This window comes from Heterodontus francisci, chromosome 21, assembly GCF_036365525.1.
Source record: "Heterodontus francisci isolate sHetFra1 chromosome 21, sHetFra1.hap1, whole genome shotgun sequence".
In the NCBI taxonomy this organism is placed as follows: domain Eukaryota; kingdom Metazoa; phylum Chordata; class Chondrichthyes; order Heterodontiformes; family Heterodontidae; genus Heterodontus; species Heterodontus francisci.
Window position 1 is genome coordinate 43,064,591 of NC_090391.1, and position 13,643 is coordinate 43,078,233.

General features: G+C 44.2%; 1 non-coding gene across 1 annotated transcript; it reads left to right on the top strand.

The window, feature by feature from the left end:
- Positions 1–4,977: 4,977 nt before the first annotated feature.
- trnas-gcu (transfer RNA serine (anticodon GCU)) lies at positions 4,978–5,059 on the top strand. The gene has a single exon. It is a non-coding gene; the product is annotated as a tRNA-Ser (tRNA).
- The last annotated feature ends 8,584 nt before the right edge of the window (positions 5,060–13,643 follow it).

Genomic DNA, 13,643 nt, shown 5'->3' on the forward strand with positions numbered 1-13,643 from the left:
AGTGGGTCTGTTATTATAGTATCCCCACAAGGAAAGTCGCTGAGTTCTTCTGTTATTATAGAATCTCAACAGGGAGAGTCATGAGTGAATCTGTTATTTTCGAATCTCCATAGGGAGTGTGATGAATGGATCTGTTATAGTATCTCCACAGGGAGATTAACTGATTGGGTCTGTTATTTCAGTATCTCCACAGGGAGTGTGACTGAGTCGCTCTCTTACTATACTATCTCCACAGGGGGAGTCACAGATGGTCTCTTATTATATTATCTCCACAAGATGAGTGACTGAGTGAGTATGTTATTGCAGTATCTCCACAGGGAAAGTCACTGACTGGATCTGTTATGATAGTTTCTCCACCGGGAAATTCACTGAGTGAGTCTGTTATTTTAGTATCTCTACAAGGAGGGTGATTGAGTGGGTCTATTATTATAGTATCTACGCAGGGAGAGTCATTGAGTGGGTCTGATGTTTCAGTATCTTCACAGAGCGAGTCACTGTGTTGGTCTGTTATTATAGTATATCCACAGGGAGAATCACTGTGTAGGTCTGTTATTATAGAATCTCCAGAGGGCGAGGCACTGATTGGGTCTGTTATTATAGTATCTACACAAGGATAGTCACTGAGTAGGTCTGTTGTTATAGTATCTCCAGAGGGAGAGTCACTGATGGTTTTTTACTGTCGTATCTCCACAGGGAGAGTCACTGAGTGCGTCTGCTTACTATAGTATCTACACTGGGAAAGTGACTTAGTGTGTCTGTTGATATAGTATCTCCAATGGGAGAGTCACTGACTTTTGCTGTTATTTTTGAATCTCCATAGGGAGAGTGACTGAGTGTGTTGTTATAGTATGTCCAAAGGGAGTGTCACTGAGTGGGTCTATTATTTTAGTATCTCCACAGGGAGAGTTTCTGAGTGGATCTGTTATTATAGTATCTCCACATGGAGAGTGACTGTGTTTGTCTGTTGCTAGAGTGCCTGCACAGGGAGAGTCACTGAATGAGCCTGTTATTCGATTTTCTCGACGGGGAGTCTCAGTGAGTGGATCTGTTACTCTAGAATCTCCACAGGTATAGTCACTGAGTGGGTCGGTTGTTGCAGTATTTCCACAAGAAAATTCACTCGGTGTGGCTGTTAGTATAGAATCTCCACAGGAAGAGTCACCAAGTGGATTTATTATTATATTATCTCACAGGGAGAGACACTGAATTAAAAGCAAAATACTGCAGATGCTGGAAATCTGAAATAAAAACAAGAAATGCTGGAAATACTCAGCAGGTCGGGCAGCATCTGTGGAGAGAGAAGCAGAGTTAACGTTTCAAGCCAATGGCCTATCTTCAGAAATGGCAAGTATTAGAAATGCAGAAGGTTATAAGCAAGTAAAGTGGGGGTGGGACAAGAGATAATAAAGGAGAAGTTGTAGATAGAACAAGGTCACAGAATAGCTGACGATAAGGTCATGGAGCAAAGATATGTTAATGGTGTGTTGAAAGACCCATTCAACCGCCTCCAGCATTCTCCCTCTACTTGGAACCCTCCCCCTGGTCTCTTACCCACTATTGATCTTTTCATTGAAAACTGTCAGCAAGACATTGGTCATCTCAATTTCTCTGCCCCCCTCACTCACTCTAACCTGTCCTCTGAACTTGAGGCACTCCGTTCCCTCAGGTCTAACCCCGACATTGTCATCAAACCTGCAGACAAGGGTGGCGCTGTTGTTGTATGGTGTACCGATCTCTACCTTGCAGATGCTCAGCGCCAACTTTCAGACACTTCTTCCGACCTTCCTCTGGACCATGACCCCAACACCAAGCATCAAGCTACTGTCCACAGGACTGTCAGTGACTTCGTCTCCTCTGAAGATCTTCCATCCACAGCTTCCAACCTCATAGTCCTGCAACTCCGGACAGCCCGCTACTAACTCCTTCCCAAAATCCACAAGCACGACTGTCCCGTCAGACGTATTGTGTCAGACTGCTCCTGCCCCACTGAACTTATTTCTACCTATCTTGACTCTATCTTTTCTCCGCTGGTCCAGTCTCTTCCCACCGACATCCATGACTCTTCTGACGCCCTGTCATTTTGACAATTTCCAGTTTCCTGACCCCAACCGCCTCCTCTTCACTATGGACATCCAATCTCTCTATACCTCCATTCCCCCACCAGGACGGCCTGAAGGCTTGCTGCTTCTTCCTTGAACAGAGGCCCAACCAGTCTCCATCCACCACATCACTCCTCCGCCTGGCTGAACTTGTTGAACAACTTTTCCATCAACTCCACTCACTTCCTTCAAGTAAAGTGTGTTGCGATGGGTACCCGCATGTATCCAAGTTATGCCTGCCTTTTTGTGGGATATGTTGAACATTCCTTGTTCCAGTTCTACTCAGGTCCCTTCCCCCAACTTTTTTTCCGGTGTATTTATGACTGTATCGGTGCCATTTCCTGCTCCTGTCCCGAACTGGAAAACTTTATCAACTTTGCTTCTAATTTCCACCCTTCTCTCACCTTTACATGGTCCATCTCCGACACTATCCCTACGTTGCTCGACTTCTCTGTCTCCATCTTTGGGGATAGGCTGTCTACTAATATTCATTTAACCCCACTGACTCCCACAGCTATCTCGACTACACTTCTTCACATCCTGCCTCCTTTCAGGACTCCATTCCATTCTCCCAGTTTCTCTGTCTCTGATGCATCTACTCTGATATTGCTATCTTTTCATGACAGTGCTTCTGATATCTCTTCCTTTTTACACAACAGAGGACCCCCCCCCCCCCCCACTGTGGTTGACAGGGCCCTCAACCATGTCCGGCCCATTTCCCGCACCTCTACCCTGCCTCCCAGAACCGTGACAGGGTTCCCCTTGTCCTCACTTTCCACCCCATCAGCCTCCATATCCAAAGGATCATCCTCGACCATTTCTGCCACCTCCAGCATGATGCCACTACCAAACGCATCTTCCCCTCCCTTCCCCTGTCAGCATTCCGAAGGGATGATTCCCTCCGTAACACCCTGGTCCACTCCTCCATTACCCCCACCACCTCATCTCCTTCCCACGGCACCTTCCCCTGCAATCACAGGAGGTGTAATTCCTGCCCATTTACCTCCTCTCTGCTCACTATACCAGGCCACAAACACTCCTTTCAGGTGAAGCAGCGATTTACTTGTGCTTCTTTCAGTGTAGTATTCTGTATTCGCTACTCACAATGTGGTCTCCTCGACACTGGGGAGACCAAATGCAGACTGGGTGACCACTTTGTGGAACACCTCCGCTCAGTCCACAAGCAGGACCCTGAGCTTCCTGTTGCTTGCCATTTCAACACTCACACCTGCTCTCATGCTCACATCTCTGTCCTGGGATTGCTGCAGTGTTCCAGAGAACATCAACGCAAGCTCGAGGAACTGCATCTCATTTACCGATTAGGCACACTACAGCCTGCCGGACTGAACATTGAGTTCAATAATTTCAGAGCATGACGGGCCCCCCATTTTACTTTTAATTTCAGTTACTTTTTCCTTTTCCTTTTTTTTCCATATTTTTTGTGTGTCTGTTTTATTTCATTTCATCTCAGTTTGTTCAGTTTGCTTTCCCACTGTTTTTTTCATGTTTGCACTTGTGGCTGTTCAATTTTAAGTCCTTTAATACCCTTTCTGTACTAATCCTTTGCCTTTCAAAACACCATTAACCTATCTTTGCTCCATGACCTTATGGTCAGCTATTCTGTGACCATGTCCTATCTACACCTTCTCCTTTGTTATCTCTTGCCCCATCCCCACTTTAACTGCTTATAACCTTTTACATTTCTAATACTTGCCAGTTCTGAAGAAGGGTCACTGACCTGAAACGTTAACTCTGCTTCTCTCTCCACAGATGCTGCCAGACTTGCTGAGTGTTTCCAGCATTTCTTGTTTTTATTTCAAATTCCATTCTGTTGTTCGTCTGTTTTTGACAAGGTCCAAAATGTAGGATTGGTTAAAATCCCTTGAGAGCCAAGAAAATGTAGCACGCTGGATGGAAAATTGAATCAGTGGCAGAAAGCAAAGGGTAATTGTAATCCCGTGTATTTGCGACTGGAAGGATGTTTCCAGTGGTGTCCAGCACGGCTCAGTAGTTGGTGCCCTGATTTTTGTGGTCTATATTCATGATTTGGATGTAAATGTGAGGGCATGATCAAGAAGTTTGCTGACGACACTAAAAATGGACCTGATTGGACAACTAATTGGAGTGAGATTCGGACATTATCAAACAGTCTCTATTATATTCTGTCAAATTAATTTTGTGTCAGTCACTCTCTGGCATAGTGTATTTGTGTTGGTTTAATTCAGTGTCTGTCACTCTCTGTGGAATAATTCTGTAACTGCCCGTCTTTGGGACTGTGTGTGTGTGTTGGATTAATTCAGCGTCTGTCACTGTCTGGTGGAATAATTTTGTAACTGCCCGTCTCTGGGACTGTTTGTGCGTATGTGTTGGATTAATTCAGCGTCTGTTACTCTCTGGTGGAATAATTTTGTAACTGTCAGTCTCTGGGGCTGTGTATGTGTGTTGGGTGAATTCTGTCCCTGTCACCCTATGGCACTATGTGCGTGTGTTGGATTAGTTCTGTTACTGTCTGTGTGTTTGGCGGATTAATGCAAATGCAGATTATCTAATAGTCTCTGGCTATATGTGTCGGGGTGGGAATCATTCTGTTTCTGCCACTTTCTCCTCCGGTATGTGACCGAAATCCAGTGTGCACCTGTCAGTTTCTGGGATTGGATGTGAGTGTGAGATTCATTCCTCATCTGTCATTCTCCAGTGGTTGTGTCTGAGTATGTGATTCATTCTGGCTCTGACAATATTTGCACAGTATGTGAATATGGGAAACATTCTGTGTCTATCAGTCTCTGATTCTGTCTGTGAGTGATGAATTCAATCAGTAGCGATCATTCTGTATGCGGTGATACATTTTTTTTCCGTCTCGGTACTGCTGCAGTCGTACGACGAGGTGGCCGATTGGTTAAGGCGATGGATTGCTAACCCGTTGTGCTCTGCACGCGTGGGTTCGAATCCCATTCTTGTCATCTATCTGCTTTTGACAAGGTCCCAAATGGTGGACTGCTTTGGAAAGTGAACACCATGGGATCCAGAGAAATATAGCAAGCTTGATGTAAAATTGCCTCAGTGGCAGAAAACAATGGGTAATTGTAGTCCTGTGTATTGGTGCCTGGAAGGCAGTTTCCAGTGGTGCCCCACACGGCTCAGGACCAGGTGCTCTTCATTTTGCGGAATATATTCACGATTTGGATATAAATGCAGGGGCATGATCAACAATTTAATGACCGCACAAACATTTGTCATGTGGTTGATGGAGAGGAGGATAGCTGTAAGCTACAGGAAGATATCAATAGACTGGTCAGGTGGGCTGAAAAATGACAAATGAAATTTAACCAGAGAAGTGTGAGTTGATGCATTTGGGGAGGCGAAACAAGGCAAAGCAATACACGATTAATGGGAAAATACAGAGAGGTGCAAAGGACGTGAGGCGCATTGGAGTTAATGTCCTCAGATCCGTGAAAGTAGGAGGACAGGTTGATAAGGTCGTTAAGAGGGCATATGGAATGATTTCCTTTATTCGTTGAGGTACAGGTATAAGGGCAGGGATATTATGCTGGAACTGTATAAGTCATTAGTTCAGCCTCAACTTGAGTACTGTGTGCCATTGTGGTCACCTTATTACAGAAAGGATGTAATTGCACTGGACAGATTATAGACAAAATTTATGAGGATGTTGCCATGTTTGGGAAAAATGCAAGTGTGAGGAAAGATTGGATGGGCTGTGGTTGTTTTCATTGGAAAATATAAGGATGAGAGGGGTTTGGATTGAGATGTACAAAGTTTTTAGGGGCCTGGATAGAGTGCCTGATAATGGCCTATTTACCTTAGCAGAAACTTCAGTGACTAAAGCGCATATATTTAAAGTGACTGGTAGAAAGATTAGAGGGGAAAAGAAGAAAAGCTTATTTTCACCCGGAGGGTAGTTGAAGTCTGGAATTTACTGCCTGTAAAAGAGGCAGAGGCAGAAAGCCTCACATCATTAAACAAGGTCTATGGACATGCACCTCAAGTGCTGTAACCTGCAGGGCTGTGGGCCAAATGCTGGAAGTTGAGATTAGGCTGGGTGGCTCGTTTTTTGGCCGCCGCAGAAACAATGAGCCAAGTAGCCTCGTTCTGTGCCATAAACTTTCTCTGATTTTTCTGTGTGATTGCCTGGTTCAATCTGCACCTGGCAGACTCTGATATTGTAGTGAATGTGGGATTCATTCTTTAACTCATAGGCTATAGTGATGGTGGGCAGAGACAATGCTGGAGAAGGCTCATCGACCTGAAACGTTCACTGTGTTTCTCTCTCCACAGATGCTGACACAGCTGCTGAGCATTCCCACGAAATTCTGCTTTCGTGATGATTGGGTGTAATTGGGGTGATGTCACAATATCTTGTGTTTAGTTACCCAATCCGATTCAATGCTTGTCACCATTCACAAGCATCTTCTATGCAATCAGGAAGTTAATTTCCAAAAGACTCTCTGCAGCCACGTTTCCACTGAAAAACGCACCGACTATGTGAAGATACACAGGGGAAAGACACCAATGTGTCGGTGAGACAGCACCCTACTGAGGGGATTCCCTCACACAGTGATTACCTTGTGATTTGTGTCCCTTCCTGTCGACCAATATTATTTACCGCCATCAATTTGGATCAGAGACAGAAAAGAAAACACCTACAGTCAAGCACATTGTGTTTCTGAAGTCATTTCTCTCTCTGTTGATTTATGCTTCTGAATTAAATGTTGATTTTCTCCCTGGAATGCTCCATGTTTTCCCTTCCTTTTCAGCTTCTGTGAAACATACAACTAAGCCCCGTAACACACCGCTACAATCCACCTGCCAGGGCTGTGAAATGGATCCTTGGCTCAAATAAAATGGGAATCCGGCAGTCTGTTGCGAGATTGATGTTTATCATATTCGCTATTGAGTGTGTATCAAGTTACAGAAGGTCAAATTTAGCGGTTCAGTCCTGAACTCAACAGAAGAACTACATTGTCTGCTACAGGCGATGGTGCATAGTGGTGAACATAGCTGTCGTTTTAAGCAGTTGAATTCGATTCATTTCCTGGCCATCGCAGCTTCATATGTTGTGATCTCTGTCCTTCTGAGGCTCAAAGATTGGAATGGAGCCTGAACATATTGGAATGGATAACGTGTGCAAAGGAAGAAAATCCTTCTCGTGGCTTTAATTCCCATGTCACGAAAAATTTAACTCGGATTTCCTCCTTTTTATTGCTATTTCTTATCTGACCTGAACTATACAGTGAAACACCGAAAGAATTACATGGATTCACTCCAATTCATTGAGTCTCGGAATCTTTTCTCCCGACGCTTCTTCCCATTCCTTATTTAAATATCCATTCCTTCCCAGAGGGATTGTTTCATCCTTCAATAAGAGCAACACTGTTAAAATCCCAGATTTGTGCTCAGTTCTTTGTGTGTTTATGTTTTCTTTATTTGAAGTGAGAAATCAATCAGAAATACTGTTCAATGAAGAGTAAAATATAACAGGGCATATTTACAAATAGTCAAATAAAGAAGGGAATCTTTTGTATTTATTAGCAATCGATTGATTTATTCTTCAGTATATCAATGTGAAACAATGTGAGAGGGGAACATACAGGCAGAAACTATTTCCTCACATTGCCTGCTTCTTTAACCCTGACGGACTGTGTGAATTCACTGCGCTATGTTCCAGTTCTCAAACTCGGCCAGCAGATGTCAGAAATATGCGTTACAGCGAAGTTCACAGATCAGAGAGGGACAAAACAGACACTACATTGTTCAGCCTCCTTTGGACGGCTGGGACTAAGAAATTCTCGGAATTGAGACGAGCTGTTATTACATTTTTTACACCAACGCTGGTTGCACTTTTGTGTTAAATCAGTTGTCCAAGACGTGGGAGTGAGATTGAGTCGAGATCTGTCAGTCTCCACTATTGCGTGTCTGTGTCGAATTAATTATGTGCGTGTCACTCTTTGACACGGCGTGCGTGTGCTGGTTTAAGTTTGAACTGTCAGTCTCTGGCACTGTGCACATGTCGGATGAAACCTGCCGCTGTCACTCGATTGCACTGTAATTTTGTGTGTGTTGGTTTATTTCTCTAACTGTCAGTCTCTAGCAGCGTGTATGTTTGGCACATAAATGTTGCATGTAACAGTCTCTAGCTCTGTGTGTGAGTGTGTGATACATTCTGTTTCTTCCATTGTCTGCTACAGTATATGACTGAAATTCACTGTGTACTTGTTACTATCTGGGACTGTATGTCAGTGTGAGATTCATTCTCCATCTGACAGTCTCCAGTAGTGATGTCTGAGTGTGTGATTCATTCTGACTCTGACAATGTTTGGCACTTTATGTGAATGTTGGAATCATTCTGTGTCTATTAATCTCTGATTCTGTCTGAGTGATGGATTCAATAGGTATCTGTCTCTTTGTGTTACTGTATGCGAGGATGAGTTTAATTATTTCTCTGTCAAAGGCAGCAGATCGAGAGGTTAAGAGGTCGGCACAATGATGCCTCTTCTGCAATAGCTTTCCAAACTCGAATACTACATACCGAAGTAAATGTTGTTTTCACTCACTGAGCTGCAGGATATCCGACACCTCCGGGCTCAGTTCCAATCTCCCTCTGCCTTTTGCAGACTCATCTCCCTCACAGACCCGGAATCTAGAAGCTTTGTTAGAATGTTCTTTAACGACTCACCAAACAACAGCAACAAGGCGGCCGTATCCATGTTCCAGTGTGAGCTACTTTGAGACATGAGAGCTGGAAGGAAGGGCGAGTGTGTCACTTGTTCCAGCTCGCAGAGTTTCAAACCAGGAAGCGTTGAGAGACTGACTGCAGAAGCAGAGGCTGAGAAGAAGTGAGGTGGATCCACAATCAAAGTAAGAGCATTCAGTCTTGTACAATCAGCAATGAAATATGGATTGAAACATTGCAAGTCTGATGAGGAGAGATTGAGGAAACTGGGCCTCAATTCTCCAGAGATCCAAAGAATTAGAGGTGATCTCATTGAAGCTCGCAAAATTCTTACAGGTGGATGTAGATAGGATGTTTCCTCCGGCTGGTGAGTCCAGAACAAGGACACATAGTCTCAGAATGAAGGGTAGGCCATTTTAGACTGAGATGAGGAGGAATTTCTTTGCTCATAGGGTGGTGAATCTGTGGAATTACCGACCACAGAGGTATGTGGAAGCTCGAACATTGGACATGTTCAAGACAGAATCTATAGATTTCTGGGTATGAATGACATCAAATAATATGGGGTTAGTAATATGGTGGTGAATGGCACTGAGGTAGATGATCAGTCATGATCTGTTTCAATGGCCTACCAGGCTCAACGGGCCGAATGGCCTACTCCTGTTTCTATTTCCTGTATTCTTATGTTCCTATCTTCCATCAAGGCAGCATTTGAATATTAAAGAGAGAGTTTGCACAGAGTGGTCAGAAAAGGAGAGCAGCGAAATAGAGTGTAAAATTGGGAATTTGGTAAGAGTGAGAATTCTGTGGTAAGTTTGTTGAGTGAATCACAAAACGAAATTTTGCTTATCATTTTGAATTAAACCTAGTACTTTAAAAGAACCATGAGAGAAACTGTAATCTAGTTAAGAGAAACTGTCGGTTGCCGGTAACTGTCAATCAGCTGTAAGATTGCATGGAGGGGTGTGAATGACTGTGAGAGGGAACTGAATCGTCACTTGTTAGTTGTGTGGCTCAGAAAGGTTTATAAAAGTAAATAGTATCTGCTGATACCGAGAGTGGTCGCTCAGATGGGCCCTCAAAGGAGTGCAGTGTAAAATCAGCTTGAGAGTTGGGAATATGCTGAGATTAATTTAAGATCAGCCAACTGTTTGGTTTTATATCATGAGGGGTAAAAACAGAGCCAATAGAGAGAAACTGTTCCCATTGGTGGATGGGTCCAGAACCAGATCATTCAGATTTAAGGTGATCGAGAAAAGAATCACAAGCGACAGGAGTGAAATCTTCTTTCTCCAGTGAGTGGTTAGGATCTGGAATAAACTGCCTGAGACTGTGGTGGAGTCAAATTCAAGAGTGACTTTAAAAAGGGAATTGGATAAGCGCCTGAAGATCAAAAAAGATAATTGCAGGGCTAAGGGGTAAGCCAGGGAAGTGGGAGTAGCTAACTTGCTCTTGCAGAGAGCTAGCATGGGCTGGACGGCTTGAATGACCTCCTTCTGTGCCGTCACCTTTCCATGATTCCATGCCCCAAGACTCCATCACCCTTTCTGCTTCTCACGCAAATGCCGAACTCTCCGTCTTGCCCAAGCAGTGCCCAGTCTGACATTTGATGTTAGATTAGGAAAGTGAGTGGAACAGTGACAGGGCATCCCGTATAAAGCAAGTGTGGACTGCGAGCACGACACTGCACCGGGATACATTCACGTCTGTGAGCTGTGTTGACACTGGACTGCTATTGGATGAGGTGCACTGCTCGGAGGGTGTGCGATGAAGTTCTTCGACAATATCATTGACTGATTAAACAGCTTTCTTGCTGCGAATTGTGAATTTAAACCTAAAGTTTAACCGTACTACACTTCCTTTGCTGCGCAACGTTCCCCTCAAAGCTCCCTGGAGATGCTGGGGATTGAACCCATGACCTCATTCATGTGAAGCATGCACTCTACCACTGAGCGACACGCCCAGCCCTGGCAGCTGTGATACATAATTGATTCTTTGTCTTGATCATGTTCTCAGTCCTCATCAGTATCAGCAATCTTTCCCCAGTCCTGAGACCCATCCAAATTGCCGATGCCGCTTGTATTAAACAAGGGCAATGATATGTGTCCTTGACTTTTCCATAGATTCCCACTTATGTACTTGGCTTCAGAACATGGGGTAATTTCATAAAAAGGAGCAAAGTGTCCCCCACTCCGATCCGAGAGCTCACTATGGTAACGCAAGAGAGCATTTCTGTGGAGTTCCGAATGATCCTTGTAGTTATAACTCAAGTTTGAATTCAGGGACGAAAGGCAGCAGTTATGTGGAGAGTCTGGAGAAACACTGGGTTTTCACTGCGGGGAAGCGGAGGTTAAAGGGAAATTTATTGGAAGCGTCTAAGATAATGCGATCTTTAGATGTAATCAGTGAGGAGAAACTGCTCCAGTGGCAGAAGTGTCAGAACCAGAGGACACAGATTTAAGATAATTGACAAAAAGAACCAGGAGTGACAGCAGAGAACAATTATCCAGTGAATTATTGAGATCTGGAATACACTCAGTGAAAGGGCGTTGGAAGCAATTTAAGTAATAACTTCTAAAGGGTAACTGGATAAATACCTGAAGCAGAAAACCTACAGGGCTATAGGGAATGAGCAGGGAGGGAGTGGGATTAATTGAATGACGCTATCTAAGAACCAGAACAGGAACAATGGGCCGAAAAGTCTCCAATCTGTGCTGCGTCATTCGCTGATTCCCTGGTGGTTTTATGGAGGGAATTCCAGGACTTGAACCTGGCAACGATGTAGGAATGTTGATCCATGTGCAAATCAATATGACATGTGCCCCGGCAGTCTGCAGCTCGGTATCTGAAGTTAGATTAGGAAAGTGAGATGAAGAGTGATGGGGCATCGAAGATGAAACAAGAGCAGACTCCGAGCATGACATCTGCACCCGATCACATTCCAGTTTGTGAGCAGTGTTGGCACTGGACTGCTATAGGCTGAGGTTTGCTGCCTGGGGAGTGTGGGTCTAGTAGCTTAACATCCTTCCGAAACTGTGGTGCAGAGAAATGGACACAATACTCCAGTTGAGGCTGAGCCAGTGTTTTATAAAGGTTTATCATAACTACCTTGCTTTTGTACTCTATGCCTCTATTAATGAAGCCTCCAAGTCCAGAATTCAGTTTCCCTTGTTAACCACTTTCTCAACCATCCCTGCCACCTTCACCAATTTGTGCACATATACCCCAGGTCCCTCTGAATCCTGAAACCCCTTTCGAATTGTGTGCGATATTTTATCTTGCCTCAGCTCGATGTTCAGAACGAAATAAATCACTTCACACTTCTCTGCAATAAATTTCATCTGCCACTTACCTGCCTATTTCACCAGCCTGTCCATGTCCTCTTGAAGATTGCCACTATCCTCCTCACATCTCTCAATACTTTCAAATATTGTGCAATGTGTAAGTTGTGCAATTGTACTTGTCCACCAAAGTCAACGTCATTAATATGGATCAAGAAAGGCAGGGGTCCAGACACCCTGGGGAACCCCATGATATACCTTTCTCCAGTCCAGAAAAAACAGCTGTTCACCACTACTCTGTGTCCTGACACTCAGCCAACTTCGTATCCATACGGATACTGTCCCCTTTACTCCATGTGCTCTAACCTTGCTGACAATCTTGTTATATGGCACTTTATCAAATCCTTTTGGATGCCGTGTACACAACAACAACTACATTATCCGTATTAATCTCCTTTGTTGCTCCATCAAAAAATTATATCAAGCAGCATGAATGTGATGATTCCTCCACCCAAGCTATCAACAACTTCCTTCCCACACACAGTCGGTACATTATCACTCCCAGCAGACAGAGACACTGACAGACCATCAGGTCCACAGTCACAGAGAGCAGGGGTCGGCAGGTTTTTACTGCTCTTACTATTGCGAGTAGAATTGAATACGGAAGTATGGAGGTTATGCTTCAGTTATACAGGGAATCAGTGAAATCACATCCGGAGGACTGTGTACAGTATTGATCCCCTTATTTAAGGAAGCTGTTCAGAGAAGGTTTACAAGACTAATACATGGAATGGGCGGGTTGTCTTCGGAGGAATGGTTCTGCAAGTTAGGCTTGTATCCAGTGGCGTTTCGTAAAGTAAGAGCTGACTTGATTGAAGTGCAGAAGATTCTGGGGGGTCTTGACAGGGGAGATGTGGAAAGGATGTTTCCTCTTGTGGGAGAATCTAGAACTAAGGGTCACTATCTAAAAATAAGGGTCGCCCATTGAAGGCAGAGATTAGGAGCTTTTTTTTCTCTCAGGGGGTCGTGAGTCTTTGTAACTCTCTCCCTCAAAAGGCGGGGGAAGCAGAGTCTTTGAGTATGTTTAAGGCAGAGGTAGATAGATTCTTGTTAAACAAGGTGTTGAAAGTGTATCGTGTGTAGGCGGGAATGTGAAGTCGTGGTTACAATCAGATTAACCACGATCCTGTAGAATGGCGGATTAGGCCCGAGAGGCCGCGTGTCCTACTCCAGCTCCTAGTTCTTATGTTCCCAAGATCCCAAGTGCCATAGATATATTTTCAATCCAACGGTCAAACACAGCAGTAGTGCAGACGTTATTGTGGGGTTGAGCGTTGGTTGGGGGGGGGGGGAGGGGTGGTGGGTGGCTGGTGAGGTGGTGGTGGAAGAGCCATGGCGTTGTGGGCATATCACTAAACTACCAGTCCAACCATCCAAGCTCATGTTTTTGCTACACGGTTTCAAATCTCACACAGCAGCTGGTGGAATTAATGTTCAGTTAACCAATAAATTCAATTAATTGACACACAAAATCTAACATTGAAAGGGAATTTCACTAATGTTTCCCTGTGCTCT